The sequence below is a fragment of the Amphiprion ocellaris genome, chromosome 15 (assembly GCF_022539595.1).
Source record: "Amphiprion ocellaris isolate individual 3 ecotype Okinawa chromosome 15, ASM2253959v1, whole genome shotgun sequence".
Taxonomy (NCBI): Eukaryota; Metazoa; Chordata; class Actinopteri; family Pomacentridae; genus Amphiprion; species Amphiprion ocellaris.
The window spans coordinates 13310669-13329303 of NC_072780.1; the positions used below are offsets into that span (position 1 = coordinate 13310669).

At 43.2% G+C, this 18635-nt stretch overlaps 1 protein-coding gene across 4 annotated transcripts in view; it reads left to right on the forward strand.

The window, feature by feature from the left end:
• Positions 1-18635, forward strand: part of col8a2 (collagen, type VIII, alpha 2) — a 123208-nt gene that overhangs the window by 61308 nt on the left and 43265 nt on the right. The window contains exons 1-2 of one of the 4 annotated variants that reach the window (XM_035949410.2): positions 8010-9158; positions 9919-10037. The gene's annotated coding sequence lies outside the window, so the exon portion shown is untranslated. Of the gene's footprint in view, positions 1-8009; positions 9159-9918; positions 10038-18635 lie in introns of those variants that run through there. The other 3 variants (XM_055018240.1, XM_035949409.2, XM_055018239.1) reach the window with 3 other exon arrangements.

Below are 18635 nucleotides of genomic sequence, written 5' to 3' on the forward strand. Positions count from 1 at the left end.
CCTCCCACTCTGAACAAGGTCATATTGTTCACTATTTATACTCCCAGAATGATCAAAGTGGAAAAATGATCCCTTCCGACAGTTAATATTTCTAAATGTCTCGCTGAGAACCAATTTTGTGTTATTCAAACCGTTTTCCCAGACGCATTTATCGGGACGTATTACCTACTCAGGATTTGAAATTCATGACGTGATATCCACAGATTGTGTGTGAACCGTGGTCTGAGACTGCGACTACAGTGCAATTTCTCTGTTTCCTTGTGTATGGAGGACGTTGGGTGGTGGGACACGTGGAAGCAACTGTTTAGGGAGGAGGTTCCTGTGAGCACCAAGGTCAGGACACATTCATAAAGCTAGACAGGAAGCCAGGTGAGACAGGGCAGCAGTATACAGTGTATGAATAAGAGTTTGTGTGCATTTAGCAGGATGCATGCGTGTGCGTATGTGCATATATTTTTTTTGTTACAGACAGCACTGCTAACAGCTTCACAGAGCAAAGCTTATTTGGCTTTAAAGGGGTTGTAACACAAAACAAACAATGCTAGAAGCTTCTCCGGGGTCAGCAAGTGGTCAAGTGAGTAAATGAGTTTGTTATAATAGGACTAAACTTACAACAGCCGGTTAGAGAGGGCTGTGGAGCAGGAACGCACAATCTACTTAGTGTGAACGCTCAGGGTAAAGGTCAGGGAAAGGATTGCTGCCACTCAAGAGGTCACAACCCCAAGTTGTTGTAATGCTTGAGAGAGCAAGACCTGCAAACACACTATTGCTGGGAAGGTTGTTGTCTTATGGGGGTGCAGCTGGAGAGTTTACACTGGCTTTCTAATAGCATTGTATTGACCCCAAATCTGTTGTATTAAATCTGAGTCAGTTACAAAATCTGTCGAGCTTTTAACATTTCATGAATATGTTATCAATACCTAAAACTTCAGTTGGGATCTGTGTTTTGGTTTCAGAGAGAACAGAGAAACGCAACAAATTTCTGTTTTTGCTCACAACCCTTAGTTGTGACCTAAATCGGGGAAAACCCCAGATTACCCTGCTTACAAAAAAGCAAGTTTTTGACCTTGTTAAGATGTCTAAATGGTGGTGTTTTTTTTTTTTATATACTGGATCACACATCATAAGTGAAACAAGCAGTCAACACCATGCATTTCCAACTAGAAACTGCAGCGTTCCATGAAAAACTCAGAATTGTAAGAATTTCAAGGTTGGAGGAGCCAATCCTGACAACTTGACAGCTTTCCATGTCATTATTCTTAAGAATCAGATTGTTGTCCGAACATCTATGGTGGAATTACTCCAATATTACTAGCCGCAGAGTAGTTTTACGGTGTCATAAGTGAGCTGGTGTGCTCCAGCTTCAGCAAGTTAAAAGGGCAGTGTGTAGACAGAGGCAGCGACTTCATAGATTTACACATTTTCAAAGGAAGCGACAGTGTTGAGTTACATCTAAGCCGTTCTTATGGAAATAACTTCAGAGGCTAGTTTTTCCTTAATACAACATGGCGGACGAATTGTTAATTCTTCGTTGCAGTCACACAGATTCCTTCCACTGTGATTAGCTTGCACCTTTTGCAGCGTCACTTTCTAGACTGCTATGTCACCCACTGTGTACATAAAGATATTCAGTTTACTGTCATAGAGGGAGAAAGGAAACAGAAAATATTCAAGCTGGAATCTGAGAATTTCTACAGTTTTTAACGGAATTTTTTTTACCCAAACCGATCAATCGATTATCAAAACAGTTGACAGTTATTTCCACAATTGACAACTGTTTGATTTATCAGCTGATCATTGCAGTTCTATCCAACAGTAATGCAAATAGTAGTAAGGAGGCTCAATACTACCCAAGATTTTTTGAACTGCAGAAACTGAAAAAAAATATTCAATGCATTTAATTTCAAAATGAAAATAAATTCAGTAACAAAGGGATTTTACTGTTTTGTTTATACAGGAAATGTTCACTAACTTTATTTGGCTGTTAGTTAATTTGTAGTGTGGAAATTTTACATACAAATGAGCGGTTCAACTGGTTACTAGATGAGTTCATGCGATGAGTTCATGCAATGCTGGTTAAGCCTGTTAGTGCCAGGTATGTAAATCTCCCCCCATTGCACAACAGTAGCACACAGTTTAAAATCTGGTGTCTGTGGCAACGTTCCCATGCTGGTCACTGGTAGCGATGTGTTTTATGTCAACTAGCAATGATTAATTTGCCAGAGCTCACGAGGGAAGCAACCGTAGCAACGGAGATGGATCGGCTACTGCAACTGGGGGTATGATGGAGGTGGAATGAAGTCCTGACATTTTGCAAAACTGGTGAAACAAGTCGATGATCTCTGTTTTAAAGTGTAACTTAGTTGCATTTCTCTCAAACTACGCCAACTGTGACCAAATATACCCATTTATAAAGAATAAGTGAGACCATAGAAATATTCTTTAGCAGTTTTTCATTGAAATGTGCTGCATGTTGTAAGGCAGTCTAAGCTTGCTTCATCCTACTTGAACTCTCAACTCGACGGTTTACAGTAACATCTTCTCACTGTGCTTATCCTGCATTTGTTTTCAAAGCAGGAAGTCTGCCATGGTGACTTACCATGTTTATCTAGCCTGTTATCTCAAGATCACGGCCTCATTACCTTGTCATTTTCACATCAAACTTATTTTCTGGCTAACAGGACTTAATTATCTAATCATCTACAGATAACAAATATGCTTTTTGTGCTGCCAGTTATCCTGAGAAAACAGTTTATGTCGTTATCTTGACATATCAGACGCTGTTTCCCATGATTAAGGCCTAAATGTCTCATTATCTCCAAATAAACTCCTTATTGCCATTAATTCGCTCTGTAGAGTCTAGGGACCACCACCGATCATTCAATAACTGCAGGTTTGATCAAGGTCAAATTCTGTTGAGTAGAAAGTGACTGTAACTTTGCAAGCATTGTATTCAATTTTATCAGGATGATAGCATGCTAGAATCACAAGACATGATCAAAGTGATCACAAGAAGACATCCTGTTCACATGTTTAGTGTGTCATCGTGATTAAAATCTTACATTCTAACCACTGGGCTTTAAAAAATGTAACAAAAATCACCATAGCAATGGAATCCTAAATGACAAGATGATGAGACAGTTAAGTCAAGATGATGTGAATGATTTTGAGAGGAGAATAATTCAGATAATGACACGTAATATCATGATAGATGGCCTGAAAGTATTTGGAGCCAACCTCGTCACTCTGGGTTTCAGTGCATTTTACATTAAATAAAAACCCTGCTTACTCACAAGTTTCACATTTTTTCCTCTTTCCAATAATTCTTGAGGTTTAAGACACCCATGAATGAACTTTGCTCATCCTTGGACCACAGTGCCAGCCCCTCATATCTAGCCGGGGTGGAGTTTTTGGATGTGCTGCTGAGATCTCGAAACTCCGGCAGTTGACTTTATTTATTCTAACCTGATTGTTTGGGTTTGGGGATTCTGTTGCTCCTGCTGTGAAGGAAATTGCTCTCTTGCCTGCTGGTCCTGAAACGGAAAATGGTTTTAAAAACTATAACAAAACAAACCTAAACGTTTCTCTGTCTCTCTCTTTGTTTGTGAAAGATCGTCGTTCTCATTTGCCCCGTCAGGGCCAGCTAGCCCAGACGGGTCTGTCATCGAGAGGCAGAAAGAAAATGGAATTTGAATCGTTGAATAGCTGGTAGAGTGATGAGCTTATCAGTCGAGCACAGATCTCTGGGCGTGTTGCTTTTACTGTTCGCGTGCAAGGGGATGTTAGTCTCACTAAAAGACTGGCAGGATACTGGTTAAGTTAGTGGACAGGGAAATTACACTCGCAAAGTGTTTGCCTTGCGATGCACCTTTGAGGAAACTAAGGCAAAGAGGAAAAGTGAAATTTGTTTCTTGGACTTAGCCTCATAATCTAATAGCCTGGCTTTAACTCAAAGCATTGCTCCTTTTGGACTCCTGTTGCTGGGCGTTCTGCTCATGCACGTATCCCATGACCTTGACTTGTGGTACGGTAGATACGTACTCGTGTACACACACATAGCAGTGAACGTTTCTTTGTTTGAGATATAGCAGCACTGTTGCACTCTGGAAACAATTACCAGGCAATAATCTTCACATTCTTTCATCTCCCCACCAGCTCAGCTGATTAGGATATCCACTGGTACGCAAGGCTAACCTCAAACACGCACACACACTTGCATTTTCTACCATACAGTACAGTACAGTAAGTGCTCTCCTTGTTTGGTTACTGACCAACTCGCTTTCCTTTGTCATGCACACATACACTCACACACCCACACACACACACCTGACATCTGATTCCTGAGTGATGATTAATGACCCTAGAAGTCTTTCAGCAGAGACCACCCAGGGTCAAAATAACCTGCCATAAATACAGAAGCAGTAAAATACCATTCAGTCGCCACTCTTCTATTTACACATGCTGCAGCATCTCGCATGTGTGTACGTGCGTATGCACACATAGGTGTGTGTATGTGCCAGAGCAAGAAAGGTGGACTAGTGGCTGTGGAAACACTTAAAAATGTGCACCCCCTCCTCCTCTTGTCTTCAGCCATTTGTGTGAAGAAAGTGTGGTGTGATTACTCTGCAAACACCTCTCTAAATGCACAACAATCTTCCCGTTTTTCTCTCCTGCAAATCTTCTTTTTCCTCTTCTCCCCAGTCTTCCCTTACAACGTTTCAACAGACGGAAGAATTACCCCAGCTGTCCTCTAATGTCCACTGAGAGCTTTTTCCCAGGGTGGAAACACTGAAATCCTTTTTCTCCCCACTGTCCCTCCTTCCCTCTTTTATCAGTGTCAAATGATTACCCCGGGGGGAAACTGAGCTCGGCAACAATATGCGTCAGGTGAGCCAGGGGGAGTCCAGCCAAAAACATCTCCTCCTCTACCTGTTCTGTCCATCCATCCATTCTTCCAGTGTCCCTCCTCCCCCATGCCCTCCCATCACCCCACCCATTCTCCACCCATGTGCCAGCTAAGGGCGATGGCAGAGCCCCAAGACCATCTCACAGGAATTTCCCTGTTGAAATTTATATCAATTTCAGAGGCCTCAAGTTTTATCCAAAGTGTGTGAAAAGACTGAAATGCCTCTCCCGCTCTATTATTCACTCTCTCATTCCTTCCTTGCTTCTGTTTGGTACTTTCTTTAAATGTTTCCCTTTCTAATTGTCCTCTCTGCATCATCTCTCTTTTTTTACTCTGTTTTCTTCACCGCTCTTGTGCTCCTTCGATATATAGTCTTTAAATCCCCTTTTCCTTTGCCTTATTCTTTCTCTTTTACTTTCCTCCTTCACCAGCTTTTTCCGTTCTCCTTAAGGGCCCTGGGCAGGCACAGGCTGGTGAATGCCAGGCATTCCTTTGTAAGGTTAGCACAGACAAAGGTGGACCACATCACCTGAGAGAAAACGGCCCTTTTGAATTGTCGCCCAAGGGAAAGAGATGCTGATAGTGAATAAAAGAAGGAGCTATAAAAGCAAAGGAGAAAAGAGCAAGATGGAAGAGAGGAACACCTGTCCTCTGCTGTCCTCGCATGAACCTTCAACTTTGGCCTTTGTTACTTGATATCGATGGCTTATTCGAGTAAAAGGTGCTTAACTGGAGAGAAAAGTGCATCAGGTGTCAGTGCAAACTTCTGATCTAGCTTTGAAAAGTGAGAGAATCAGAATAATGAGGTTAAACACTGACGAATCCATGTTAGCTTACGGTATCGAAGCAACCATACAATACTTTACTCAGAGGGTGACCGCTGACTCGGATAAACAAGGTCATATTGCAACCCAAAACTTAATTCCGATCAGGCTCACAAACAACTCCACCCTACAACACACTCCAACCATTCACACAACCAGCTCGGGGGAACACACAAGCTCAATGCGCCCCCCCAAACAAACTCACTCCACCCTAAACACGCCACCTTTGAGCAGAACAGACCCCCATGCGTTAACACATAGTGGGTCTATGTTTGGTGGCACCGGGTGTGGTGTAGGGTGGAGTGTATCTGTGACGCCAGCCTGCATTTCACGGCTTATTTTTGGGCTTTTGACGAACATCAAGGGGCAAAGCGGGTCTGTGTGATGCAACGCAACGGTTTTCCAGTCAGTAAACGGCCACTGTTTGTTTTTGCTCTTACTAATGGATTGGAGCGAAGGGGAAAAGTGGAGTGAAAAAAGGGGAAACTTATGACGACCAGGTGTTTTTTCCCTCTTCTCGGGAATGTTTCACCTTGTAAAAGCAAGCGAGTGGGAGGGGACGTTTGTACCATGCTGAAGTGAATGGTTTGAGGATTTTTTGTTTTGTTTTCAGGGGTGTGTGCTGACCATAGGGTGTGAGTGAGCATAAATGTGCATTGTGTGAGAGTCTTTGAGAGGGTGAGCCGAGATTTCTTGAGGAATTCTTCGTTGCAACAGTAGCATAGACCATGATTGGAAGAGGCGGAGGCTTTCTTGTGTTTGTGTACGAGCCTCCACCAACCAATTTTTTGCCTCAATTTTTTGAGCCACAGACAGCTGTTGCTTTTGTGGGAGGCTGTGTTCGACAACAGCACGCTCACGCAGAAACACACACCTGGAGGTTGGGATGAATGGCAGGCCTGACTACCACACAGGGCTCCTATTGATGACATCATTGCTGGGCATCTGGTCACTCCACCCTTTCCATGTTCAGAGAGCCATTCAGTCAACTGCACCAAGACCCTTTTACAGACATGACGCCTGTTGCTTATTTTCTAGAGATTATTCAATTTGGCCGGCTCCAGTTGAGAACAAAATACTTTTTTAGTTGATTTTGATGGCATAATTAACCACAGTCGGGTTTATGACCTCCTATCAGCAGAGCACAGATGTCTGTAAATAGAAAGAAGTTAAATTAAGCCTATATTTCAGTGCTCCAATGCGTGTTTAATCACTTGGCTATGTTGAAGTTGGTCGTATTTGCCAAAAGAGTGCAAATAAAACACATAAAATCCCATCTGCACTGTAAATATTGCCATAATGACACTCTTCAAACAGCAGGACATTAGCCAAATATGCCCTTATTGAAACGTCGCCCAACTTTGGTTCTAATGGTTGGTAGATTACAGAGTCTGGGGACGTTTATTACTTTTCATGAGCAAAACATGAATGAGAGGAGAGTGGAATGACTGCCAGCTTTTGATAACTAGCTAGGAAATTATGTAGTGTTTGAAGCAATTGATGTTGCTGAAATAGCAGGACCTTAAATAAATCAACACAACTTGATAATGAGCTTTTTCTTAATTCTCTCTACCTCTCTCTCCTCTCACTGTAGCTTTTCGAGATCTACTTGGAACCACAGCCTCTATCTGATCTTCAGCTCAGCCAATGGCTCAGTCCCAGTAGGTCTTTCAGGAAAAGGCTGCACCAGCTTCCCTTCAGCTCGTCCAATCAGAAGCACAGAACAGCGTGCTCTTCAAGGTCCACTACCAAAGCACAGCGCCAGCTAGCACGCTGCCAATTAAACACTGAATACTAAGTGTGTACTGGTCCCAGTAACCCCCTGCTCTGTTCGAAGTTACCTGCTGAACGATAAGCAGCGACTGTAGTTCATCCAGGTTGTTAGCTAACATCCAGAACATGACTTCCAATTATCCATTTTGACGAGAATTTACGCATTTTCCCAGCAAATAATTGGCACGTTTTAAATGTAAGGTCTATGTGATACTTGTAATACATCTTGTAGCAATGAATAGATGGGCTGTAGTGGTGAAATGTGAAACGATGTAATTTACTGCCGCGCTTTGGTGATTAAGCCCAAGAGAGTGGTATCATGTAATGATTATACAAAAACTGTACAAGGTTTTAGATGACAACACAATGCCTCTTTATGTATTACACTTATCCAGTGTTATGTCATGCATAGAGATTGTTAATTAGCTATTGGCGCTACAAGACAGGTAAAGAGAGATGGGGGAATTTGTGGGAGGCTTTAGGATGAAAACCTCTGGGTTGCTTTCATTGCCAGTATGTACAGGTGGAGCCTCATCTGATGAGGTGATGTGTGAACGTGATGGAAAAGCCAATGGATAAAGCATAGGGTGGTTTCTCGGAGGTGAGGAGAGGAGAGCAGAAAGAGGCAGGACAGAAGCAAGAGACACCTCCGAATTCCCCTCTTCTCGTCTCTTTTCGTTCCCCAGCCTTGTCTTCATCCTACCCCACCCCTCCCTCTGCAGCTCCTACCCCACCCCATCCTGCTCACTCCCCTCCTTCTTCGTTGCAGTCAGCCACAGACACTTGCTTTTTGTATGAAGGGGGTTAACCCAATGAACAATCCTGTCTGTCTTCCCCAAAAAAAGCCAGTAGGAGAGGGATCGGCGAGTAAGCCAGAGAGATTGGAGCAACGAGGTGCGCAGCCCCTGGTTATAAGTCCTGGGAGTGGGAGTGCAACCTGCTTGGACCCACAGCCTTTAGCTCCAAATACACTGCCTTACTGCCTGCCTGCCTGCCTGCCTGCCTGCCTGCCTGCCTGACTGACCTGACTGACTGACTGACTGACTGACTGAGTTTCACTCCACTGTTACTCACTCTCTCTCCCTCTCTGTCCTGCTCCCTTGCTCCTTCCCTCCTACTTTCCACCCTGGAGAGCGAGAGCGCAGATTGGGAAGGTGCTCCTCAGACCTGCATCTGGACAGCTTGAAGACGGCACAGAGAGGATTTTTCCCTCTTCTCTCACTTGCGCTTTCATCCCCTCTCTCATTTTCACCATCTCTGCCAAAAAGCACGTGGATGGACTTTTTTTTGTTTTTTGTTTTGTTTTGCTGGAGAAAAAATATAAGTTGAACTGACAGTTTTCTCCACCTGCATTAGTAAATTACATTTTTGTAACTTTTCTTTTTGGTTGTTTTTTTTTGGTTTGTTTGTTTTTGTTCCCTGCACTTGTGAGCAGCACTGGACCAATTCAGGGTGCCAGCTCTTTGCCCAGGAGGACACCACTCCTCAATTTTGGCTGCATGTTGACTGAATATCTGATGCCATCGCATCCTATGGGAGACACGCGTGGCTGAAGCCAGGAGGGAGGTAGAAGAGAGAGACCCACCTGAAGCACATCTACTGCTGCCCTTTACCCATCGCACCCCCCTGCCCCTCAACGCTCTGAGGAGAGAAAGGTAAGCCCTACATGCCCTCACCTCTCCTCTGGCTCTGTCAGCATCCTCATGTCCTGTCATCTCTCGTCTTTTCATTTTTATCACGTGCCTGAGGTGAACCTGGCCAAAAGAAATAGAAGGAGAGAACAGGAAAGGAAAAGAAAAAAAACATCTTAAAAACAGATTTAATATCTTAGTCATGAGACCTGCATAATTCTCCTCAGTCCTAAGCTAGTGCACAGAGTAACGACTTGCAGATTAAAAAGAACCGGTACAGTTTGTTCACCAAATCTCCTGCACAGAAACTGTATGGACTGTGATTGTAATAGCAAAGCTGTAGCTGTGCACCTTCTGTCGGTCCACTCCTGACTTTAACTGTAAACAGAAGGAAATCTGTCTCAAATGATGGTAGTGATAGCTAGATTCTGCTTTGTGTATGTGAATTTCAGGTCATGGCTAAGACTTTGTTGATGCATCCATACATCTAGGATTTTTAGTGATGATGTTGAAGTGGGCGTGGTGCTGATCGCGAGTGTGTGTCGAGGTGGGGCAGCGTGGTTGCAGGATATGTACAACTGATTATCGACTTAACAGGAGAGTCACCCATGTGGATGGATCTAGTGCTTTTATGTAATTTAACTGCAACGTCTTCTCTTCTCTTCTCTTCTCTTCTCTTCTCTTCTCTTCTCTTCTCTTCTCTTCTCTTCTCTTCTCTTCTCTTCTCTTCTCTTCTCTTCTCTTCTCTTCTCTTCTCTTCTCTTCTCTTCTCCTCGTCCACCAGTTGCTTCACTCTGTCCATCCACTGTGACGCCTCTGGCAAGCGACACTGCATTCCATTGTAACGACATCCCTCCATCACAAACAGAAAGAGGACAGATAGCTGTGACTCTCAGTCCTCAGGTATCCTTGCATGACAAACTAACAGGGAGACAGAAAGAAATGAGCAAAAAAAAAAAAACGTCAGGGAAAAGGAGCAAGAAGTGCTCATTGGCTAAGCTAAGAAAACATCCAGAATATATAGTAGATTCCAAAACGCATGCTTTGCTTTGGAGGTACATTTTTGATCACGTGTTTTAGTGCACCAGCAGCAGGCTTTCCTAGCAAAGGAAGGTGGAGGTAGAGAAAGAGGGGTGTAGAGTGAGAGTAAGAGAAGGAGAGAAGGGGGGAGAGAGTCTGGAAAAGACAGTGGTCTGGAGTTCTGAAATCCGAAAACATTTGGCAGCATCCTTCTATCTCACTGGCTTATGGCAAGAAAAGAGTACCTGTGTGTGTATGTGTTTGTGTGTTGGTGCATGTGCAGCCCCACATGCATGCCCCTAGGTTACTGAACCTCTGCGAGCGTTAAAGCGTGTTACACAATCTTCAAGGGATACACACCAAAGCGTGAACTCTCCTCCCTGACGGCGAGGTACAACGGGAGTTCTCAGGTCTGCAGAGCTGCTGGTGTGCAGCGGCGTCCGCTTTGCTGTTCAAAGTTGCTCATAAAGTTCAGGGCCTCTCATGTAGATTTAGTGGTTTCCAGTCAGCTTCCCACACTCTCCATTCTTTCGATTAGGACCTATAGGTGAAAAGATTTATGCTTCTTCTCTCTGCTCCTTTTTACAATTGCTGGCCTTTTTTTTTGGCATGTTCTTCCAGCGCCTGGCACACGGGATGATGGCAACCTTGTGGTGTAACCATAGCAACCGTGTGTAACTTTCCCTGATTTGTGTCCTCTGGTGGGTGGCAACTGGTCAGTAATTGGCTGGCTTGTGGTTACAAGCAGCTCAAGTGTGTGTTTGTGTGTGCAGCGCAGTATTTAACCACAATTACCAGGCTCCAACCAGCTGCCCATTCAGGCCTTTGATACAAAGTGCCAAAGCATGATCAAACATACACAAATAGCAGCCACGCTGGATACACAGCAGCACACACAGCATACTTTATGCCCTGTGCAATGCAAACACCTACATGGATGTAACACTCCTCATAGGCATATTTCAAACAGATGAACATAGTCGCACTGTCAGTGTTGCCAAACTGCCTGCTCATATAGTGCTGGGCTTCTCATGTCCCACTGCTTTTACTTTATAGGCCAGAACATGTTGCGGTTGAGACTTTTTAGACTCCAAACTCAACATTAGCTCCTTTTCTCATGTCAAGGTGATGGAGTGAGGTCATATTTGTAGATCTGTACATCTTTTGTTGGGCTTTTACGCTCATTAGAGCAGCACTACATGGATACTGAGTGAAAAGAAAAGACCACTTGGATGTCTCAGCTGTAAGGCATAAAACAAATGTCTCCTTTCTTGTATTTCTGAATCTCTTGTTTGAAAATGTCTGCCTTACTTCATTCTCAGATAGGCAGTGTGTAAAAATACAAACAAAAATTGATTTTAGTTCAACTATAACTACTCTGATACCCTCTCTGTATCACCTTCTCTCAGGTTTGTAAACTAGTGTACAGTCTGTGGCCACAAGGGGGCAGAATAGCAGGCAGTTCAATGCAATACACAGGCACAAGCACTTGGCATCTTGTAGATATGAGGTTACCTGTGTTTCCCTTGGTGCATGTTCAAGTGAACGGTCATTGTGGATTATTTAGTCTTTTTACAACTACATTTATCAGAAAATTCTCTGCACACAATATTCAAAGTGGTGTTCTGGACTTATGTTACCACTGATCCTGACTTATTTACATGTTCTTCGACTTTAGAGGCTTAGAGCAGTCATCACTTTCCAAGCAGGCTTAGCTAGAAATCTCTCAATCTCTCTCTTATCTGCAGCCTTGTTAAAAGATGCAAAAACACTTGTAGCAAAACTTTTATGTGTCAGCTGCATGTACTACATTGTGCTCACTCACAGTCCTCTCAGTGCATGGCTGTATGCGCTTTTGCACGTGTGTTTTTGTTTGAGTGGGCGAGCGCATGTGCCTCTATTACTTTCAGCGCTCGCAGGAAATGAAGGAGAATGCCACTCATTCTCTAGCAAAAGTAGTGAACGCCCACCTACTTCTTTACTGTACTGGAACCACAAAACACCTTCACAGTCCCCAAACACACACACACACACACACACACACCTACACACACACACACACACACAGGCAAATTTGTTTCATTAGAGCTATTTCTTTCATAGATACAGAGGCAAGAAAGTGAAAACAGGAAACCCCTTTCCGGTCTTCTACAGTAAACAGTGTGTTTTCGTAAAGCACTCTGTTTTTTAGCTGGAAGCTGTAATTAGCCACACACAAATGCTGCATGTGCACACACACTTTTCAGCACGTATTATAAGGAATGCTAACTGGTGCCGCTGATATACTGAATGAAGAATTGCAGTGAAGGGCTTTGGAAACAAAATACAGGTCCTGGTCTTAATCAGAGCCTGGACCATAACCTTCAAGATTAATAGGCTGGATTTGTTTTCCGCTAAAAGGGGATCAGGAAAAAGACAGGCACAGTGAAAGACATAAACATGTTTTTGCATGCAGATGCATTAAGATGAGAATCTCGTCTCCTTTTACTTCCTTTTTCCCGGTGTGTGTATACTACCTAAGCTTGTTTGCACATCAACAGTAGCCATGTTGGCCTGGACACACCGCTGATATATGAGGGAAGTCATTCAGCTATACGGCAGATTGTGAATCTGCACAAACATACGACCCTCCAGAGTGAATGGAACAGCATGTTAATAATCAGGTCCTTATTGAAGGACATTGTTTTGGCTCTCAGCTCTGCATGAGCTACAGGAGAGAAAAAGGAAGAGAGAAAAAAAAAGCTGTAGAGGATTTTCTATTATTCTGATCCTCTTTTATGTGGATTACAATATTGGCAGCTTTGCGTATTTATTTCTCTCTTCATATCATTCTCTGATTCATTTGCCTGTTTCCCTTTATCTCTGTTTATCAGTCTCCCACTTGCTCTTTCATTCTCTCATAACAGTGTCTGGACCAAAGGAAGTTTTTCCATTGGGCTGGCAGCAACAGGGGGACGGAGAAAGAGAGACAGGGAGAGCGAGCAGTGGGGAGGCTTGGCAGACGCCCCTTGTTATTTTTCCTCCGCCTCCCATTGACTCTGTCAGCAGTGGTTCAGTCTTAGAAAGGCCTGCGAGCTCAGAGTGGTTTGACAACATCCCTCCTTCAGCTATCAGAAGGAACTTTTCACATGCACATGTTGTTGACAGAAACAGGAGGAAACTGGTGGTGGAGGTAGTGGGGGTCATCATTGCATTGGCACATTTTCCCCTTTATAGCATTCCCTGTTCTTGAATTTGTTCCAGTTGTCCCTGCTTCTCTCCTTCTTTTCCTTCTTTCCTGCATTTTTTACTGGTGTAGGCTACACATTCTCTTGACTCAAACCCCAACTCTTTACTAGGCTCATACTAAAACCCCTTGTGGTAAAGCAGCCTTGTTCTTCAACGCCAAACATTGCTTTTAGTCAGTGAGGCCTGAACACATATTGAGCAATACTTCCTGGAGTCAGTTCGATATTTTTCCAATGGTGCGTCTGACTTTTTTGGGACGACAGCTTGTGTTTTCAAAGAGAATCCAACAGGAACAAACAGGAACGAGAGCCTCTGTGTTCATCCAGCAACGGTGCTGTTCCTAGTTAATGGGTTGTGACATCTGTTGTTCGGCCACTGAGGCTGAGATTTTTCTTGGTTGAACTCTGGTTGCAAGGAAGTGAGAATTTCCTCGCATGTCCTGAGGATTTGTAGGACGACCTCCACACTCAATAGTCTCAATTTTAGAGAAAAAAAGGGGGAATCCATAATACTGAGCAAAGCCAAATGAAGAGTGCTTGATGTTTGGCCGGCTGTGTAGCGCATGTGTTTGTATGTTCAGCTAGCTAGTACAAATGAGCATGTGTGTACAGTGCATGTGGGTAGAAGTATTTACCTTCTTTCTGACTCTGCTACCTCTCATTCATTGCCCCTCAGTTCACCGTCTGGCAAGAGTTTTGTTTGGGGCTTCCAAAAGCAGGATGTTGGGCCAGCTCTTAACAGGGGTCAGCTCCTCCGTATAAAACTCACATTATCCCTCTTTTCATCCTCTTACAGACATACTTTCCAAGCCAACTGTTTATTTTTATTATTTCACTTCAGATGCAGGATGGATATATCTCTCTCCGATGGGTCAATAGTGAGTAAGGGGTTGGAAACAGCTCTTTTGAGACTATTTGAAAAGCTCCAGACTTTGTTATTGTTCAGTCTGAGCTTGATTTAGACTTGTGCGTAGGTGTTCGTAAAAAGAGAAAAGAGACTGGGGTTATTGTGGCGTTATGATCCCCTTGGAGCAGGATAATAAAAAAGAATTTTATTTCACAGAGCCAGATTTTCTGGAGTAGGAAATGGATGCTTACTAAATGACACATGCATTGCATGCTTACACACACAGGAGTTTTTCCCACACTTCGGCAAACAACAACTTCGTATCTGCCATCCATCAACTAGTTTTGTTCCTGCGATGATCTCATAGTTAAACTGTTCATTTGTTATTGCCATAGAAGTCTACCTAAAACAGACTCTCCCACCTTGGAAAAAAGAAACACCAGCCAATTGAGCAAATGCCCAATAATATACACCAATCAGACACAACAGAAAAACCACTGCCAGATGAATAACACTGATCACCTCGGTAAAATACAACATTCTGCTGGGAAACCTTGTGTCCTGGCATACACGTGAATACACACATACCACCCACCTGAACGTTGTTGCAAACCAAGCAAACCCTCCACAGTAACATCACTCTCTGATGGCAGCGATCCCCTGTCACACAGCAAAAATCACAGAGAAATGGCTGGAGGAACACGACAAAGAACCGAGGACATTGACCAAGCTTCCAATCTCTGAAGATCCCAATTTGAACAAGCAGCAGAACAAGGCCAATCCATGGAGACGCCATTCTGCAGCTGTCGGAGGTGAAAGGACTGACTGTCAGGGTCTCAGTGCCAGGCACCACAGGACATACCAAGATACCTCTCATGTCAGAGCTGTTCGGGCAGCACAAGAGGGACTTACACAATATTAGGAAGGTGGTTTTAATGTTGTGGCTCATTGGTGTATGTTTATGTTACAGTAACAAAGCCAAAGTGGTCATAGGATTTATGAACAAGGAGCCAAAGGTGAAGTAGTATGGCACTGTTACTCTATTCAAAAGGGGTGCAATGCAAACGTTAGACATAGTGTGATTTTCCAAATGGTGCAAGGCGAAAATTTGCTTCAATTCCTTTATAGAACAATAATATTCTCACTTTGAGGTGCTTGGGGTAGCTGGATGGGTCAATGATTGGACTGACAAGGGAAAACGTTGTTTTTTTCTCCATTTCCTACTGACAGCACCCACTTGCAACCACAACCATGATCTTTCCCTAAGCTTCATGAAATGGTAACTTTATCCCAAACCGCAATGTTTACTTAACCATAATCAAGCACTCCCTTTAACACAAACAATGATGTTTCCCTAACTACCAGACCTTAACCACTCTAGCATGGTAAAATGGATTTATTTTTGGATTTGAGCATTGCAAAGCACTGACATATATTGTTGTCCTCCTCATTGCGGTAGATCTGAAAGCATTTACATGCGCTGTTCTGGAGACATTACACAGAGTCTATTTTGTCATTTCATTTTGATGACTTGTTTTTAAAATGTGTTATTTTTAAGGTGGAAGTTAGGAAAAGATCACAAGAGAATGACAGTAGATTTTTTAAAATTGAATAAATTAAATATCTATAATGCTGCTCAGCAAGATATGAAATAAAAACACATGAGATTGTCAGCGTTCTTGATGTTCCTTCACTAGCAGGTGACCACATGGCCACAAACATCTGTGATCCCGCTTTCTTCCAGCCTTAAACAAACTAGCCAGACTGCCAGTTTCTGGCCAGATAAACACCTGAAAATTAGTTTGTGTCACACTGCTCCACAAAGCGATAAATTTACCATGACTTATCCCCTACAGTGGACCACCCTGCACTTGTGGGTTGTTTCTTTTGAAAATTTTGTTATGTCACACTGTTTTAGGCATCAAGATCATAAATTACACCCCCAGTGGTTCATAGAGCGCGTATACTGATACATATTTACAATGGCTCCAATCCAATGTAAAGACAGTAAATGAAAAAAAACAAACAAGGCAAAACACACAAATTTTACTTGAGCTATTACTGTATCCCATGATTGTTCAATGCAGGGCGCTTTTTGTCTCAGACTTTATGTTTAAATGGCCTTGGCTTAGAGACTTAATCCTTTCTGTACAGACTTTGAGCCCATTGAGCAACATGTTTCATAATGCAACGCTCAGAGGCTTTAGGCCGCGTACAACACAACCAGTCCTTCAAGGCTTTTGTCCTAATCATTTCCTGTAATCAGCAGCAAAGCAGTGAAACGATAAAAGGAAAAAGCAACTTTGTGCTCATTCCAGCTTGGTTGAGGTGAAAGCGGTGCGAGTGTTGCTGTGCTGAGTGTACTCTACATTGTGTGTGTACATGGTCCTAACTATGGTTCTCTTGTTTGTGTTTATCCGCACAATATATGTGATGCTTCCTGGGGCTAGACAGGAGAGGCCATGCTGTTTGGCAGCGTTCCTAATTGCTTAAAGTGGCTGCTGAAGAAGAATTATTAAGTTTCATGCTCACAGGAAGGGTTATTACTCTGCTTAAAGAAAACAATTTAGGGATGATATATGTGGAGAAGAGTTTCATGGAAATCATTTGAGATGCTGTACAGTGAAGACTAAGATATACAAACGCAAGGGTAATTGTGTGACAGTCTGACTGTGAGCCTCTTCATCATGCATCTGCTTGGTTTTGTCTGTCAACTTGAACTTAAGTAGGTAACATAAGTAAACATACAAGTGAGTATGGAAAGATTTACCTACAAACAGCATTTCATTGCTTCATCACAAGACTGTTAAACAACCGTTCCAGTGATGACATTAAGTATATTTTTTGCAGATCAAATGCAATATTAAGCCCGGACCGATTCATTTATGCTTTATAAATGCAATATTTTTGCTCTTTTTCATAAATTAGAACAAGATTTGAGAGATTAAGACACTGCTGTTGGCTGTTAGAAGACAGCTGCAGTCGCATAAAAGAACACAGACATGAACTGTCTTAATAAAAACTGGGGAAGGTCAAAGATTTACATGAGCAGAGTTAAAACCTGGATGTTCTATGGATGATAGATTACAGAATATGTGGATGGAAATAAAACATTCTCTACCTGACGATAACCATGCAAGTCTGCAATTGTTTGGACAGTGAAAGCTACAGAAGTACAACCACTTCTGGGAGGATGTTCTTTGGCCAACCAACATAATACTTAATTAGGGAGGACTTTAAATCAATTACCACTCGCTTTCATGTGGTTTGCAGATGGCTACATGCTGTTCCCCCCCAACTTTTCCTACTCTTTCCCTTGCAAGCCGCCTGTAAAAAAAAAAAAAACAAACCCTATTGCATTGCCTCATTGCTAATTTGAACCAGAGAAGTGGTCATTTCCTAACAGCGGGCCTCGGCCTGCTCCACAAGCCGAACCGTCAACCAACCTGACTGATCCCTGAGCTGGACCGTTCCCAAAGCTGGGCAGAAACCACACGAACACTAGTCTTCCTGACATGTGGTGAAAGTGTGATAGGGATATGGGAAACATCAGCAAGAGTTCGAAGAAAGGGATGGCGATTCATCCGTTCCTAAGGTTGAAGCTGGACATAATGAAAATGGGGATAGGAAAAAGTAGAAGGGGCGGCGATTGTGGGGAAAGAAGTAAGGAGAGGTGAAAGTACAGGAAAAGATGTGAAGGTAAAAGGAGCATAAACGAGACAATAAGCTCGGTCTTTGGAGCACTCAGTTTGAAGCGACCATGTGGCGTCTTTGATCTGGCCGAGGATTTGAACCAGTGTCAACAGAAACATGCGGGGCCGTCTATTTGCTCCCAGACACAGATCATTCCTCCATGAATTGCTCTGCCTCAGTTTTGCCGCAACCTTTTTACTACTCCAATATTTGTTTACCCTGTCGGCCCATTCCTCAAGTTCAGCAACAAGCTCTGTAATACCCCAGAACTCCTGCGATCAGCTTAACTTTCTGTGCCATTAATCTCCAAGGGAAGCAAAAATCTGGGTTGGAGATTTAAAAGATACATTTGAGTATAATATGTGCCATTATACGCTGCAGTTTATTCAGCACCAGAGCCATATCTCATTTAGTCCCGTAATCCCTTCATTCTACACAAGCCACTGTCTTCCATCATATGGATGAGGCATGGCCCATAGCCCTTGTTGTCTGGAAGGAAGGAGGAGGGATAACAAGGAGGTGGAGGAGGAAGACGAGGATGCAGACATGTCTGCCAGGTCGTAATAGTGAGAGGATGTGTCCTGAATGCTGTGTCCCTGCCATATGACAGCCTGCTGATTCAAACCTGATGTTGGAAAGCAGAGAGATAGTCAGGAGACACCAGTGTTAGAAACTTGCTCATGGTTGTAGTGCAAAAAAAATGTCAAGCTGGAG